Raw genomic sequence first — 13,607 nt, 5'->3', positions numbered from 1 at the left:
ATGGTAGAGCACTTGCCCGCGAAAGGCAAAGGCCCCGAGTTCGAGTCTCGGTGCGGCACACAGTTTTAATCTGCCAGGAAGTTTCATATCAGCGCATACTCCACTGCAGGGTGAAAATCTCATTCTGGAGACCTTCATGGTCTTCTCGCGAGGTGTACGTAGTAGGAAGCACTATATCGCTTGACTCTTCCATGAGCTTACGCTCTCGCAATTTTAACAGTAGACCGTACTATGATGCATGACGACTCCCTTGCGGCGTCTACCACTGGAGTTCGTTGAGCATCTCCATGAGTGTTTCACTTTTACGAAGTAAACACATGACGAAAAGCGCTGCTGTTCTTTTGCATCTTCTGTATTTTCTATATCGGTCCTACATGGTGTGGATGGCAGACTGGTGACTACTGCTCAAGTATGGTCGAAAGAGCGTTTTATAAGCTGTCTCATCTGGTGTTGAACTACAGTTCCTGAAGATTCTCCCACTAAAATTCGGACTGGCATGTGCCTTACTTGCGATTAGTTATATGTGATCGTTTCGCTTTAAGTCGCTCCAGACACATACTCGCTGATATATAATGGATTTAACAGGATGATGATTGTTTCTGCATATTCGCGCTGCAAAACTTAATATTTTTTTATGCTGAGCATCATTTTACAATCACTGCACGAAACTTCGATCCTGTGCAGGTCTTCCTGCATTTCGCTAACATGAGTTATGGTTTAAGCTATCATGCTGTTTCTAATTATGATCGCTAAATCTGTCAGGGACATTTTGGATAATATTGTTAAAGAGTTTATAACCTCGATAAATTTTCAGTATGCGACATTAACGAGTATTACTATTATGAGTTATTTCGTTAGTTAGTTACATGTTCCATAGATCATTTCAACGATTATTTTATCGAAATGGTATGGAACGAGTCTGTTTACAGGATATACATGCCCAAGTAGTGTTATTTTTACTCCTACCCATGCAGCTAAACTTAATTTTTATTTTTGGTTATTTATTTTTGTTTTACTGGTTACCAGTTTTTAAAAAGAAATTCGTCAGTGGAATAGAAGGAGGTGTCCAGGGCAATTATTTTAAATTAGATTCAAAACTTGGTTAGCTACATGTCAGGCATTTGGTATTATTGGGAAAATGATAAAAAAAGTATTGTTGCTACATATTCAACTCCTCTTTGAACCGTCTGACAGTTTTAACAATAGAAAATAATCAGAGCGCAAATAGTAGCTATGGTGCGGAATACTTTCAATAGTCTATACAATTTCAGTTCCGTTTACACACAACACTTGTACATATACACTGAAGAGCCAAAGAAACTGGTACATCTGCCTAATATCGTGTAGGGCCCCCGAAAACACGCGTGGCATCGACCCGATTAATGTCTGAAGTAGTGCTGGAGAGAACTGACACAATGAATCTTGCAGGGCTGTCCATAAATCCGTAAGAGTCCGAAGGGTGGAGATCTCTTCTGAGAAGCACGTAGTAAGGCATTCCAGATATGCCCAATAATGTTCACGTGTGGGGAGTATGGTGGCACTCAGAAGTGTGTGTTCCTGAAACCACTCTGTAGCAATTCTGGATGTGTGAGGTGTCGCATTGCCCTGCTGGAATTACCCAACTTCGTCGGAATGCACAATGGACATGAATGGATGCAGGATATCAGACAGGATTCTTACGTACGTGTCACCTGTCAGAGTCGTATCTCGACGTATCACGGATCCCATATCACTCCAACTGCACACGCCCCACACCATTACAGAGCCTCCACCAACTTGAATAACCCCTGCTGACATATAGAGTCCTTGGATTCATGAAGTTGTCTCCATACCCGTACACGTCCATCCGCTCGATACAATTTGAAACGCGATTCGTCCGACCAGGCAATATGTTTCCAGTCATCAACAGTCCAATGTCAGTGTTGACGGGCCCAGGCGAGGCGTAAAACTTTGTGTCGTGCAGTCATCAACGGTACACCAGTGGGCCTTCGGCTCCGAAAGCCCATATCGATGACGTTTCGTTGAACGGTTCGCACGCTGACACTTGTTGATGGCCCAGTACTGAAATCTGCAGCAATTTGCGGAAGAGTTTCGCTTCTGTCACTTTGAACGATAACCTTCAGTTGTCGTTGGTCCCGACCTTGCAGGATCTTTATACGACCGCAGCGACGTCGGAGATTTGACGTTTTAGCGAATTCCTGATATTCACGATACACTCTTGAAATCTTCGTACGGGAAAATCCCCACTTCATCTCTACCTTTGAGATGATGTGTCCCAACGCTTGTGCGCCGACTATAACACCACGTTCAAACTCACTAAAATATTTATAACCTGCCATTGTAGTAGTAGTAACCGATCTAACAACTGCGTCAGACACTTGTCTTATATATGAGCTGCCGACCGCAGCACCGCATTCTGCCTGTTTACATACCTCAGTGTCTGAATATGCAATCCTGTACCAGTTTCTTTGGTGCTTCAGTGTAATATACTCTGGGTACGTCAGGTGCTAATACAATGTACTATACTCCCCGAAATAACTCAGGATCTGAAGTATGTCACCCCGTTATGTTTTCATCACATTTTATATGCTGAAACACACTGAAGCGACTGAAGTTACGGGACAGCGATATGCCTGCATACAGACGGCGAAAGTATCGCGTACACAAGAGATAAAAGGTCAGTGCATTGGAAGGGGTTGTCGTTTGTACTCAGGTGATTAGTGAGAAGAGGTTCCCGACGTTTTATTGGTGCACGACAGGAAATAAGAGACTTTGAAAGAGGAACAGTAGTTGGAGCCCGAAGTATGGGACATTCATTTCGGAAATCGATAGCGAATTCAATATTCCGAGGTACACAGACTCAAGAGAGTGCCAAATTTCAGGCATTACCTCTCACCACGGACAATGCAGCGGCCGACGACCTTCACTTAATGAACGAGAGCAGCGGTGTTTGCGTAGAGTTGTCAGTGCTAGCAGACAAGCAACTCCGGGTGAAATAACCGTAGAAATCTAAATGGGACGTACGACGAACGTAGCCAATAGGAAAATGCGGCGAAATTTGGCTTTAGGGGGCTGTGGAAGCGGGCGACCTACTCCAGTGCCTTTGCTAACAGAACGATATGGTCTCCAGCGCCTCTCCTGGAGTTGTGACCATATCGGCTGGACCTAGACGACTGGAAAATCGTGTTCTGGTCCGATGAGTCCAGATTTCAGTCGGTGAGAGCTGATTGTAGGGTTCGAGTGTGGCGCTAACCCTACTAAACCGTGGATCGAATATGTCAACAAGGCACTGTGCAAGCAGGTGGTGTCTTCATAATGGTGTGGGCTGTGTTTACATGGAAAGGTCTAGCTCGTCCAGTGGAAATATTTACGTTCAGCTGCTTGCTGACCATTTGCAGCCGTTCATGTACTTCACGTTCCCAAACAATAATGGAATTTTTATGGAAGGCACTGCGCCGTGTCTCCTGTCCACCATTGCTCGCGATTTGTTTGAAGTACATTCTGGACAACTGGAGTTAATGATTTGGCCACTCACAAGGGGAGGCCGCCAATCGCGAAATTCAGATTCGATTCATACTGCGCATAATAAAAGCTCATGGCCAGAGGTGTAATGTGGCAAAGCACCAAAATGCACTTCTCAGCCGTTGTCGAGAAAATCGACAGTTAAAAGAAACCGTTCGGTGAAATACTCTCGACGATTAATAATTCTCTACAGCGTTGTGGCGCAGCGGTAAGCGCTCTGGTTCGTAATCCGAAGGTCGCCGGAAAGAATCTCGCGCTATGCAGCCTTATATATATATATATATATATATATATATATATATATATATATATATATATATATACTCCTGGAAATTGAAATAAGAACACCGTGAATTCATTGTCCCAGGAAGGGGAAACTTTATTGACACATTCCTGGGGTCAGATACATCACATGATCACACTGACAGAACCACAGGCACATAGACACAGGCAACAGAGCATGCACAATGTCGGCACTAGTACAGTGTATATCCACCTTTCGCAGCAATGCAGGCTGCTATTCTCCCATGGAGACGATCGTAGAGATGCCGGATGTAGTCCTGTGGAACGGCTTGCCATGCCATTTCCACCTGGCGCCTCAGTTGGACCAGCGTTCGTGCTGGACGTGCAGACCGCGTGAGACGACGCATCATCCAGTCCCAAACATGCTCAATGGGGGACAGATCCGGAGATCTTGCTGGCCAGGGTAGTTGACTTACACCTTCTAGAGCACGTTGGGTGGCACGGGATACATGCGGACGTGCATTGTCCTGTTGGAACAGCAAGTTCCCTTGCCGGTCTAGGAATGGTAGAACGATGGGTTCGATGACGGTTTGGATGTACCGTGCACTATTCAGTGTCCCCTCGACGATCACCAGTGGTGTACGGCCAGTGTAGGAGATCGCTCCCCACACCATGATGCCGGGTGTTGGCCCTGTGTGCCTCGGTCGTATGCAGTCCTGATTGTGCCGCTCACCTGCACGGCGCCAAACACGCATACGACCATCATTGGCACCAAGGCAGAAGCGACTCCCATCGCTGAAGACGACACGTCTCCATTCGTCCCTCCATTCACGCCTGTCGCGACACCACTGGAGGCGGGCTGCACGATGTTGGGGCGTGAGCGGAAGACGGCCTAACGGTGTGCGGGACCGTAGCCCAGCTTCATGGAGACGGTTGCGAATGCAATACCCCAGGAGCAACAGTGTCCCTAATTTGCTGGGAAGTGGCGGTGCGGTCCCCTACGGCACTGCGTAGGATCCTACGGTCTTGGCGTGCATCCGTGCGTCGCTGCGGTCCGGTCCCAGGTCGACGGGCACGTGCACCTTCCGCCGACCACTGGCGACAACATCGATGTACTGTGGAGACCTCATGCCCCACGTGTTGAGCAATTCGGCGGTACGTCCACCCGGCCTCCCGCATGCCCACTATACGCCTCGCTCAAAGTCCGTCAACTGCACATACGGTTCACGTCCACGCTGACGCGGCATGCTACCAGTGTTAAAGACTGCGATGGAGCTCCGTATGCCACGGCAAACTGGCTGACACTGACGGCGGCGGTGCACAAATGCTGCGCAGCTAGCGCCATTCGACGGCCAACACCGCGGTTCCTGGTGTGTCCGCTGTGCCGTGCGTGTGATCATTGCTTGTACAGCCCTCTCGCAGTGTCCGGAGCAAGCATGGTGGGTCTGACACACCGGTGTCAATGTGTTCTTTTTTCCATTTCCAGGAGTGTATATATATATATATTTGAACTATAAAAAACAAATACTAAAAAAAAAGGTTGCATAGCGCGAGATTCGATATATATATATATATATATATATATATATATATATATATATATATATATATATATAATTCCCGGCAATCAGTTGCAACAATTATGCATATAATTTGTTGTTGAAAGTCGTTTGTAGTGGAAAAACTGGCGACTTCGAACATCATTATGTTTTCCGCAAACAAAGTTGTATTTCACAAATGTTATTAATTGTCTTTGTTAACCACGCATAGTTAACGGAAGACGTAGAAACGATATTCCGAAACGAATACGTATAGCGTAAGTCAAACGTTCGAATTAGAATAGAGACCCCACGAACACAAACTTGCTGTGGCAGGTATGAAATATAAACTCCGTTACTCGCTCGTTACACTTGAAGGACAGATGTTGAATGGGCCGAAACGAGCCGCTGCATAACAGCGTAGTTGCCTGCTAACTTCGAAAGAAGGTAGATGCGGTCCCGCCTTCACCAACATGCATAAACAATTCGTCGATAGTATATATATATATATATATATATATATATATATATATATATATATATATATTTGAATTGCAAAAAACTAATAATAAAAAATATTGCATGGCACGAGATTCGATCCGGCGACCTTCGGATCACGAACCAGAGCGCTTACCGCTGCGCCACGACGCTGTAGAAAACTACTAATCGTCGAGAGTATTTCACCGCAACGGTTTCTTTTAACTGTCGATTTTCTCGACAACGGCTGAGAAGTGCATCTTGGTGCTTTGCCACATTACACCTCTGGCCATGAGCTTTTATTATGCGCAGTATGAATCGAATCTGAATTTCACAATTGGCGGCCTCCCCTAGTCAGATCGCCGACGTGAATGGAACATAATCGAGAGGTAAGTTCGCGCGCAAAATTCTGCACCGGCAACACTTTTGCATTTATGGACTGCTATAGAGGAACCATGGCTCTATATTTGTACAGGGAATTTTCAACGACTTATTGAGTTCATGCAAAGTCAAGCTGCTGCACCACGCCGAGCGAAAGGAGGTCAGACGCGATATTAGTAAGTATCCCATGTCTTTTGTCACCTTAGTATACAGGGTGGTCCATTGATCGTGACCGGGTCAAATATCTCACGAAATAAACGTCAAACGAAAGAACTACAAAGAACGAAACTTGTCTAGCTTGAAGAGGGAAACCAGATGGCGCTATGGTTGGCCCGCTAGATGGCGCTGCCAAAGGTCAAACGGATATCAACTGCGTTTTTTAAATAGGACCCCCCATTTTTATTACATACTCGTGTAGTACGTAAAGAAATATGTATGTTTTAGTTGGATCACTTTTTTCGCTTTGTGATAGATGGCGCTGTAATAGAAACATATGCCTCAAAATTTTAGACGAACAGTTGGTATCAGGTAGGTTTTTTAAATTAAAATACAGAACGTAGGTACGTTTGAATATTTTATTTCGGTTGCTCCAATGTGATAAATGTACCTTTGTGAACTTATCATTTCTGAGAAAGAATGCTGTTATAGCGTGATTACGTGTAAATACCACATTAATGCAATAAATGCTCAAAATGATGTCTTTCAGCCTCAATGCATCTGGCCAAACGTGTAACGACATTCCTCTCAACAGCGAGTAGTTGGCCTTCCGTTATGTTCGTACATGCATTGACAATGCACAGACGCATGTTGTCAGGCGTTGTCGGTGGATCACGATAGCAAATATCCTTCAACTTTCCACACAGAAAGAAACCCGTCATGAAATATGCTATTCAATACTGTTTCAACCGCACGTGAGTAATGTGCCGGACATCCATCATGTTGGAAGTACATCGCCATTCTGTCATGCAGTGAAACATCTTGTAGTAAGATCGGTAGAACATTACGTAGGAAGTCAGCATACACTGCACCGTTTAGATTGCCATTGATAAAATTGGATCCAATTATCCTTCCACCCATAATGCCGCACCATACATTAACCGGCCAAGGTCGATGATGTTCCACTATTCGCAGCCTTCGTGGATTTTCCGTTACCCAATGTGCATATTAAGCCGGTTTACGTTACCGCTGTTGGTGAATGACGATTCGTCGCTAAATAGAACGAGTGCAAAAAATCTGTCGTCGTCCCGTAATTTCTCTTGTGCCCAGTGGCAGAACTGTACACGACATTCAAAGTCATTGCCATGCAATTCCTGGTGCATAGAAATATGGTATGGGTGCAATCGATGTTGATGTAGCATTCTCAACACCGACGTTTATGAGATTCCCGATCCTCGCGCAATTTGTCTGCTATTGATGTGCGGATTAGCCGCGTTAGCAGCTAAAACACCTACTTGGGCATCATCATTTGCTGCAGGTCGTGGTTGACGTTTCACATGTGGCTGAACACTTCCTGTTTCCTTAAATAACGTAACTATCCGGCGAACGGTCCGGACACTTGGATGATGTCGTCCAGGATACCGAGCAGCATACATTGCACACGCCCGTTGGGCATTTTGATCACAATAGCCATACATCAACACAATATCGACCTTTCCCGCAATTGGTAAACGGCCCATTTTAACACGGGTAATGTATCACGAGGCAAATACCGTCCGCACTGACGGAATGTTACGTGATACCATGACTATTACAGCGCCATCTGTCACAAAGCGAAAAAGCGGTCAAACTAAAACATTCATATGTCTTTACGTGATACACGATCATGTAATAAAAATGGGGGTTCCTGTTTAAAAAAAAAAGGCAGTTGATATCCGTTTGACCTATGGGAGCGCCATGTAGCGGGCCAACCATAGCGCCATCTGGTTTCCCCCTTCAAGCTAGACGAGTTTCGTTCTTTGTAGTTTTTTCGTTTGATGCTTATTTCGTGAGATATTTGGTCCGGTCACTAGCAGTGGACCGCGCTGTATGTACAACGCGGACACTTGTATCTTACGCCGCTCTGCCACGAAGAAGAGCTTGCGGAAGTGACTAGCCGGGCTGCATTAACGGGCAACTGTAAAAGCGTCACGGCTGATTTTATATTCGAGGCCCCTGCTGCAAATGGACGCGTAGAGCAGTACGTCGCCATTACAAGCGATGAGACAGCGCGCTAGGACTCGCATGCCCCCATCTAGCAGTGATGCGCTGGATGGCGTCCAGCACATTCACAGAAAAAGAGCGCTAAACGGCACCTTCACCTGCTAGTGGCGATCATCTCCTCGTCAGGCACTGCCGCAGCCGCCGGAGGGCTGCAGAGCGCTGAAGTGCTCAAGTGCTTCCCCGCCGAAGTACAGAAAAACGTTCAGACTTGTGGGAAAAATCTTTATCAAGCTGACTTACCAGAAAACAAAAATAACGAACACTTATCTATGTTATGCACCAATTTGCATGCGGCCGCGCACCGGTTTCTGTTTCTTAAACCTTCATCAGACTTTAGCTGAATTGAGCTTATGCATTTCTGATATTTTAGAACCCGTGACTGTTAATTGGATGTAAATATATAAAACTGCAACCAGTCACTTTTTTCAATAGTTATTTATTGTTCCATGAACCGATTTTCGAAGCTTTGGTTCATCTTCAGATGGTTTTCTGGAAGTTACACATCTATCTGTAGCATAATGCTGGTTGCTGGCTCTGTGACAAGAAGACCGAACATACTTTAATGTATCGCCATAATTATTGTTTATCTGTCGATATGGATGAGAAATAATTTTAGTTTTGTGCTTTCTGTTACAGTATGGGCGGCGTTTTTCAGCTTCCATTTTGATCGGCATCAAAATGAAAACAGACTGGACACTACCAAAAAGAAGCAGCCCATACTGTCACAGTAAGTACAAAACTAAAAACATTTCGCATGCGTAACGACAGATAAACAATACTCATGGCGATACGTCAAAGTATGCTCAATAGTCTTATCACAGAACCAGCAACAAGCTTTATGTTAGAAACCGATATGTAACTTCTGGAAAACTATCTGAAGACGAACCTGAAAAGCTTCGAAAATCGGTTTATGTAACAATAAATAACTATTGAAAAAAGTGACTGGGTGCAGTATTATTTATTTAGATTTAACTGAATGTAGTATGTGTAAATGTTATCATACTATAGTTACAAGTAGGAAGTTGATAATTAACAAGCAAATGACAGAATCAAAACTTAGGTTTAAATGAAAACAGGCAAGCGAAACCCAAGTTCTTGGTTTTCTCTGTCTACGCAGACATGTTTCAAAGATCGTCACTTTTTCTGTTTTCCGTCGTTACTTAGTTACTTCAAAATTCGTGGAGGTATGTTCCGTCTATGCAACTAACTGGAGACAGTTTGTTTATTGTCATACGCGTTTCGTGTCTTTTATTTGTGAAGCATTTTCATCGGCGATTTCCAGTTAGTCCATGTGCGTTGTCTTAGAGATGTTTTCATTAGTCTCCATATTCCAGCTGACCGGTTTCCGGAGTGCTTTCACCCACAGCATATATCACATGCACTTCACATTATCTGGCAACGGCCTTGCCGCAGTGGATACACCGGTTCCCGTGAGATCAGTGAAGTTAAGCGCTGTCGGGCGTGGCTGGCACTTGGATGGGTGACCATCCAGCAGCCATGCGCTGTTGCCATTTTTCGGGGTGCACTCAGCCTCGTGATGCCAATTGAGGAGCTGCTCGACCGAATAGTAGCGGCTCCGGTCGAAGGAAACCATCATAACGACCGGGATGAGCGGTGTGCTGACCACACGCCCCTCCTATCCGCATCATCAACTGAGGATGAATGGCGGTCTGATGGTCCGGATGGGCCACTTGTGGCCTGAAGACGGAGTGCTTGCTTTGTGCTCACATTATATACATCACATGTGCATAATGTAACGGACAAGTGATATGTGCGATGTGTTGAATCAAATGTGGGTGAAAGAACGCCGGAAATCGACAACTGGAGCATGGAGACTAATGAACTCATCTCCAGGGACTACACACACAGACTAACAGCGCTGGAGACCGCCACTGAAGATGCTTCACAAGAACCGAAACGCGTACGGCAATAAACAAATTGCCTTCAATTAGTTGTGTTGATATTATGCTCATCAAATTCGCATACTGATTCAAGAAAGGCACATATCTTATCAAAATGTTTAGATATTCTTGTTGCCGCCTGTATTGTGCATTAGAGTTGGTATTTTTATACAGCCTCTCATTTGCAGCTAAACTCAGCAGCTAAACTTGCAGGATAAATATGATTTATCAAAAAGTATGTTAAGGAATGACTGTACTAAAAAGCAGTAGTTCGGATACTCTGATCTTTGAATAGGCTTCCAACGCTCTTGAAGTCATGTCAAAAAGTTAGCCTTATAATTTTTTCGGTCTGGAAAATGCTTTCTTGGCGTGAAGACTTTTCCTTAAAAAATAATACAACATTATGAAAGAAAATTAAGCAAAGCTTGCAAACTGTTTTACATCACACATGTGTGACAATATTTGTATCGCAGAATAAGATTTATTAATGCGTTCAGTAGTTCTGTGACATGCCTCACCAAAACTGAATTTACTATCAAGTCGTAATTTCATAAAGTTAACTCCTTCTACATCTTCTATCAGTATGTTTCCGTATTTCATGGACATACAGAGCAGAAAGCATATTAAAAAATGTTATTCGAATCATCCGTTTAATCTTTAGCATCGTTCTGTAATATTACATATCAAAAGATTCTGTACTCTTCTAGTATGGATTGCTTATCGTCTACATTTCACTTCCTTAGGATATACTGCTTATCAATACATACAAAAGAATTCCTAACATTTAAATTTGTATTGGATGCTAACAGATGTACGTATTTTTATAAAAGCTTTTGTTTCTATGGCTAGTCTACATTTTATACCTTGTTTGCTGGTGCTACGCTCAGCTACTTTTATACCGAAAGTGTTACTTACAGGGGTATTTAATTCTCCCAGCACTAACTAGTGTAATTCGATTGCACTATATTGCTCTTATTTTACTTTTATTGATGTTCATCTTATAAACCATTTGAAAGATACTATGCATTCCATTCAATTGATCTTCCAAACACTTTGCCTTCTCCGACAAAATTTCAAACCTAATATGTTTCATTTCTTCTCCCTCCACTTGAATTCATTTCCAAACTTTTAATTGGTTTCCTTCGCTCGCTTCTCTATGAACGATTATGCAGCATGGTGATGTAGCGGGCTACAGATCTTTTTCACTCAACTACTGACTCCCTCCCATGTCTCTCGACTTTCCCAACTGCAATGAGCTGTACCTGTATTTCGCCAGTGATAACTCTGCAGTTGACAGTGTGAAAAGCTTTTTTCTAAATCTACAAATGCTATAATTATGGATCTCTTACTTCATTATAACCTTAAGATAATTCTAGGATAAGTATTGCCTTGCCAGAACCTTAATTTCTCCGGAAGCCGGAATGATCTTTCTCGAGCTCGGCCTCAACCAGTCATTTCACATTTCCATAGACAACATGTGTTAGAATTTTTCAGCCATTACTTACTACAATAATTAAACGGTAATACAGTTGTTGGTACCTGCCTATGTGTGTATAGGAATTTTTACATTCTTCTTGAAGCCAGGGAATTTCGCCTGTGTCGAGTATCCTGCATATTAAACAGTACCATTTTGTCGTGGTTGATTCTGTGGGAGTGTCATCTGTTATGCATATCTTCTTTCAACGTAGATGCTACAGTGTTTTGTGAAATTCTCACAGTATTACAACACCCATTTCACTATTACCCGGCTTCAGTTCTCATACTGTTATCTTCAAGCCTTTTTCCTACAGACAGTTCTTCTACATATACATCAGTACACTTTTCAGCTTTTTCTTCTTCCTAAGCACTTTCTTGCCATGTGAGCTCTTACTATTGCAGCAGTTGCTTTGTTGTCCTCCAGAGGTGTCTTTGACTTTGCTACAAGCGCCGTCCAACTTCCCTGTATTTATGTAGGCTTCTACAACTTCGAATTTTTCTTCCAGATACCGCTTTTTTGCCCCATCAGCCTTCGGCTGTTCATTCGTTCAGGCTCCCACGTTCCCTTTGGCCTGTTTAATTTACTGTTTTGTATACATTTTCTCATTTCATCAATTAAATTTGACAAACCACATGTTATCCACAGATTTCTGCTGTTCTTTGAGTTATTGCCTATTTTCTTAGTCGCCGTTACTGTTTTGCCTTTGAATGCTACCCATTAATCTTCTGTTGTGTGGACCGATAACCTCAGCAGTTTGGTCCCATAAGACCTTACCATCACTTATCTTCTATTGTGTTGCCTTTGGTGGTTATGGCTTAACACATCCGTTTGAACACTAGGCAATTTCTGGTTGTTTCAAGAGTGAGGCCTTATACATGCTTGAGAATTTTTTGAATATAAGCTATATCAAACCAGCAAATTGATTTTATACAACAACTAATCCAATGTCATCAGTCATTACCAAGTACTATACCACCTCTCCTTCACCAAAATAATATTGCAGTTTTAAAACTAATTATGAAATTCTTTGATAAATGTACAACCCCACTCTGTAAATGTCCAAAATAATAGGAGATGGCTACATGGCCTGCCTTCAGGCCAAAAGTCACAATAAATAAATAAATTAAATACTTTAGGGAGGTAATCTGTGTACGGTACTTTTATGTCCATATGTCTTTCACAGATAATTTCATTTCATACTAACTGATCAGCTTTGTCTATTTATTTAATGGCAGAATGAGTTTAATCAATACAAAATCGTTTAAAATTTAACCAGTATTGCCTGCCAGTATTTTCTAAATATTTTCCAATTTCTTCAACTTTACTCTGCATTTCTTAGTTTATGTACACTCCTAGAAATATGTTTCAGTTTAAAACTTGGTTTCTCAATAACTGTTTCTCGATTTTAAAATCTATCTTAAACATTTCGATTACTCCAGGTCTCTTCTTGTACACAACTACCTTTCGTCAGTCTTAAATCAAATGGGTGCAGAGATCGAACTGTACAGTGAGGAATATTCTGCAACGAGAATTCAGTTACATTCCTTTATCCCTGTCCACGTTCTGCCACTGTCATATTGTCTTCCTTTCCTATTATTTAATTCGTGTCCCCTTCCTTTTACCTCATCGGACACTTTTTAGCGTCATCATCGCATGCAGAGATAGCAGACAGATGCACTTGTGCTGCTGAGTATCTTACCCTCTTCATCTCGAAAGGAACTGAAACAGTTTCTGATTATCATGATCACCACCATCGTCATCATCATCTCGTCATTGTCTTCACTTTCAGGGATTAGAGGTGCTACCTGTTCCGTCTTCGTGGGTCAGCCTTACTCATGCCATCTCTTCTTGAATCTTCCTAGACTTCAT

This window comes from Schistocerca americana, chromosome 3 (assembly GCF_021461395.2).
Source record: "Schistocerca americana isolate TAMUIC-IGC-003095 chromosome 3, iqSchAmer2.1, whole genome shotgun sequence".
In the NCBI taxonomy this organism is placed as follows: domain Eukaryota; kingdom Metazoa; phylum Arthropoda; class Insecta; order Orthoptera; family Acrididae; genus Schistocerca; species Schistocerca americana.
This window is presented reverse-complemented; position numbering follows the sequence as displayed.